Source organism: Orycteropus afer, unplaced genomic scaffold (assembly GCF_000298275.1).
Source record: "Orycteropus afer afer isolate SDZICR_OR568_19922 unplaced genomic scaffold, OryAfe1.0 scaffold00173, whole genome shotgun sequence".
Lineage (NCBI taxonomy): Eukaryota > Metazoa > Chordata > Mammalia > Tubulidentata > Orycteropodidae > Orycteropus > Orycteropus afer.
The window spans coordinates 439,650-444,870 of NW_006921760.1; positions in this window are offsets into that span (position 1 = coordinate 439,650).

Genomic DNA, 5,221 nt, shown 5'->3' on the forward strand with positions numbered 1-5,221 from the left:
TTTTATTTCTGCTTCCCACAGAGCCATGCAAATCATCCACCCACATTTCTCTATAGCTGCCCCTCTGCAGCTCTTTCAGCTGCTGCTAGCAGTGGACTATCTAAAGCTTCCTGAGGAAGTGGGCCACTCACGACCCTGACTCTCACTAGCAGCCCCTGTGCAAGTGGCACACATTCCATTAGGAGGCTTTCTTTAAGGGCAGGCCCAAAGCCCACATAGACCTAACAGTGAGAACAACCTGAGATAACCTTGGGTAACGCACCACTGGAAGTGCATCTACAGAGCACCCAAGAACAGTGTCAACTTTCCATATGCCTGGGGCAATGGAGAAAGTAGGAAAGTTGGGAATAGGAGGAAGAAATGGAACATGTGCCTAATTGCCTCCATGAACAACTGTCTCCTTTGCCATGGGACCAGAAGAAATGGATGGTACTCATCTACCATTACTAAACACTTTGATCAAAGGCTTTGTAGAAGAGTCTTGATCAAAAGGGGGAAATGAAGAACAGAATTTCAAATTCTCACAGAATCCAGACTTCCTGGAACCATAGAGGCTGGATGAACCCCTGATAATATTGCCCTGAGATCATCTTTAAACCTTAAACCAAAAATATCCCCTGAAGTCTCCCTAAAGCCAAACAATAGCTTAGCTAGTAAAGAATGCCTGCGAGCATTACACTCTTTAGGAACTATCTTTATGGGATCACTGGAGCTCTGGTCGTGTGCTGGTTAAAGCATGTGGCTAACCAAAGGGTCAATGATTCAAACCCACCAGCTGCTCCATGGTGAAAAGATGAGGCAGTCTGCTTCCATAAAGATTTACAGCATTGTAAACACTATGGGGCAGTTTTACTCTGTCCTTTAGGGTCACTGTAAGTTGGAAATGACTCGGACGGCAGTGGGTCTGGTTTAGGTTTTTGGTTATACAGGATGAAAGGGAGCGCTCTGGTAGCATAGTGGCTAAGACACTTGCCTGCTAACCAGACAGCTGGCGGTTCAAACCCACCAGCCACTCCTCGGAAGGAAGGTTGGGCAATCCTACTTCCGTAGTGATACTGCCTTGGAAACCCAAGGAGGGGTCACTATATTCTACACTTCCGTAGTGATACTGCCTCTGCCTCGGAAACCCAAGGAGGGGTCACTATGAGTCAGGTATGACTCGAGGGCACATAACAACAACAACAGGATGAAAGTGACAACAGCAACTAGAAAGATTAGATAAAAAGCTTAGAGGGCAGTGAGCTTATGTTAATGGGGGGAACAACTCAGAAAAGGAGGGTGAAAATGGTTGCACAACTCAAAGAATGTCATCATGTCACTGAACTGTACATGTAGAAACTGCTGACTTGGTGTATGTTTTGTTGTGTCTATTCTCAACAACAAAGTAAGTTTTTAAAAGAAGAGCTACAAGATATAAGTGCCTGTGGTCACATACTCCCAGGCCCTGCCTCGAAACTAAGGCCACTCCAGTGGCCCCAAGGCTCCCCTTGGATGAGTGTTCTGCACGCCAGAGCCCAATTCCTTGAGTTGCATCTCGGGCCCCACCTCTTCCCATTCGCCATCCCGCTGCGCACTAGGAGGCTTGACGCGGGGAGGAATTCAGAGGGTTAAAGTAGGGGGTGGAAGGCCAGGGCACATGCATCTCAAAGCTGCAACCTCCTTTCTGGCTGCAGGAAGCAAAGCAAAACCGCGAAGCATCCGGGTTCCCGGACGAAGAGAGTTGGAGGAGCCGCTCCTCCCAGCAACCTCCCAGCGCCAACATTCTCCCAGGGCGCTCTGCCTACTTGCTCTCCTTTGCGTCTAGAGCCTGGTCCCCAGCTATTCAGATCTGTGCTAGTATCAGGGGATGGCTGAGTAAGTTTTGTTCCCCAAGATCTTCATCAACTGCTCTCTGAAGCCACGGCAAATAAAATCGAAATAAAAGCAGTGCACTTCCCATGCACATACGGCCTTCTAGGATAAATTCCTAAGCCCCCTTCTCACCAGACCGTCGCCTTTACTTAGCCCTTTCCACGTGGAAATGTTGGCGTCTCCTCTGTCCTTCAGCTCCTTCCCGCCTCAAGCCCACAGCGTCCAAGCAACCGAGAACGGGCGCTGTCCCCTGCGCAGGGGAACCACATCAGACATCTCCACTATCTCTGCATTCTCACAGAGCACTGCCTCCATCCTCCGAACCCAGGGAGCCCCGCGGAGAAGCATGCACGTGCACCATCACACCCCACTCGATCCCAGAGGTCCCTGGGTCATCCAGAGAGCGCGCGCAGAAAAGGTCCGTGGAATTACAGGAGGTCTGCAGGTGCCTCGCCCTCTCCACGTACCATCCCTCACGCATAGACATTTCACAGCCGAGCCCAAGAAGAGCAGAGAACGACTGGAACTGACCTGTGCAGGGTAAGGGTTTAGCCAGGTTGAGGAGCTCGCGACGCCTTGGGAAGATCCAAACTCCGCCGCGAGTTGGCTCCGGGCAGGGCACCGCTTTCGCTCGCTCCCCTCCGGGGGCCCTTTTCAATTAGCCGCTCCCACTCTAGCGCTCCGGCTCTCTGTCGCCCTTAGCTGCCTCCTCAGTTCCCACGCTACCCTCCAGACGGACGCCAGGGAGCTGATAAGGGAAAAAGGCAAGGCAGATGGCAGCAACCTTATAGAGCAGAAGGTGGCCGCAGGGCGGGGGTGGGGAGGTGGAAGGCAGGCCTAAATAGCGCTCCCCTTTCCCTCCCGCCCCGGAGTGATGCTGGGGCGCCCTCCCTGCGCCGCCCACGCGCCCTCCCAGGCCTGGCTGCAGCCCCAGGTGCGCACGGCAACGAGAGGCGTGCGCAGGGGGGGAGCCACTTGGCCCCTTCCCTGGGACTTAGCCAGTGGGAAGCGCCTACTCCCGGCCCCACTGTGGCTTGGGGAGGTCTGGAGCTCTCCGGCTCGAAGGTGTGGGGTGCCCACGTCGCGATTTCTAAAGACTGGCACGTGTGTTCCCTCATAAAGGCGCGCGGGAGGCGACGTGTTCACGGTAAAGGTATCCTTGGGCCCTTTGCTGCAGGCTCTTTCTCTTCCAAAGCAAAACTTCCGCGCTCAATCTTTTATGTGCAGGATAATGGGGGAGGGGTTGAATTAACTCTTTTTTTTTACTGTGATTTGGGTGAAGATTTACAGAGCAAATTCACTTTCCATACAGCAGTTAACTCTTTTTTTTTTTTTTTTTTTTTTTAGGTTACGAAAGGTCAAAAATCGGCAATTTCGTAGGGTTCGACCTCCTCAAAGGAGCGCTGGTTACAGGACGATTAAGCGCTTGGCTGCAGGCTGCTAACAGAAAGATTGGTGGTTACCCACTCAGTGGCTCCGGGAGAGAAAGATCTGGAAAACCCTATGGGGCAGTTCTGTTTTGTCACATGGGCCGCTATAAGGCAAACTCGACTGCACTGCACCAAACGCCACCACCTCATCGTAACCTGCTGAGTCCCCGCCGGCAGATTCCGGTGCAGCAGATCCGGGCTGAGGCCAGGGATTCTGCATTCTTCCCGAAAGCGCTAGGGGTTCGAATTCCTGCAGGCCGCATTTGGGAGCCTGTGCCGGAGATGGAGGCGCCCAGAGCCCGGCGACTGGAGGACAAGGCTCAACCTTCGCACCTCCGGACCCTAAGTCAGCGGCCCAGTTACCCTCATTACCGTCCCTAGACCCTGCGCACAGAGCCCCCGCGGCCAGTTCTTTTCAACTCAGCTTTTAGTGTGCTCACAAATGGTGTTGGCTGCCGCGGAATCGCTACTGATTCTTGGAGGCCCCAAGTGTACAGAGTTAGAAACCCTTACAGGGTTTGCAAGGCCTGTCTTCCGAAGTGCCTCTGAGGCAGGTGGACTTGCCAACATTTCCCACTAGTAGCAGGACCCTATTTTTAAGAGCAAATCTTTTCTAGCCTTGTAAAAATAAAGGCGGCATTTCACCACCAACAAAGGGGTGATGGAGAGACGAGAGGGCGACGTAGAAGGTTCCCGAACCTGCTTCCATCACGCCCAGCAGAAAAAGAGTCTGATGCTTAGAGTCATTCAAGGGTGTCTCTCTGACATTCCAACAGTCCAGAACTGCTGTTAGCCACCGTCTCCACTTCCCCCCAATTTGCAGGGGGTCCGCGTCCCCTACTAGAAGGCTGGCGGTTGAAACCCACTAGCCACTCCTCGGAAGGAAGGTTGGGCAATCTACTTCCCTAAAGATAAGGCCTCGGGGAACCCAGGGAGGGGTCGCTATGAGTCCAAATCGACTGGAAGGCAGTGAGTTTGTTTGGTTGTGTGCGCACCCCCTAGCCCTTGCTCAGAGCATCCCCTTTACGGCCCGCTCCGGCCCAACCACCGCCCAGCGTCCACTGGTCTCGGGCCCAACTGGCCTTCAGCTCAGCCGCAGGGCGGGGTCCAACGAGGCGCCGGCAGGCTTTGGCGCTTGGCGGAAAGAAGAACTGGAGTCAGCAGCCTGCGCAGCTTTTTAGGAGTCACGCTTCCAGTCCAAGACGACAATCGCAGTACTGCGAAGGGTGCGAGCGCCACCTGGTGTTTTGGAAGTGATTGGAATGGCGACGATACCAATCTTTCCCTAGATTTAGACCCGAATTCCTGAAACGCAGGATTTGTTCCTGGAAACGCATACCACTTACCACTTCGGTTAGATTTCTTCTCCTCTGCCCCCCATGCGAGTGCATACTACCTCATAGTCTGTTCCCTTTTATTAATAAAATTTGCTTTTATAACTTTCATGTTTATCAAGATGCAGATGATAGTGTCAACTTTTCTTGTATTTCTCTTGGGGAAGATAGTTACATACTAGCACAAAGCTTAGGCAAAAGAAGAAAAAAGGATCTATGACAAGATGATAGGAACTTGGGAATGGGACTCCCCTAGTGCTTTTAAAATGCGAAATACCAAAAACAAACTCACTGCCATGGAGTCGAATCCAGTTCATAGTGATCCCTCCTTGGGTTTCTTAGGTGGTATCACTACAGAAATAGATTGCCCAATCTTCCTTCCCAGCAGTGGCTGATGGGTTTGAACCACCAGCCTTCTGGTTAGCAGTCAAATGCCTTAGGCACTATGCCACCTGGTAGCCCCTAAATAGGTGTACAAAAATCCATATACAGCAAATAGAGAAACATTTGTTCAATAAAAACCATATGCAATAAATATGTGTTACTTCTTTAATCAAATAAAATAAATGTTATTTTTAAAAAATCTATTCTATTAACAGGGTTATA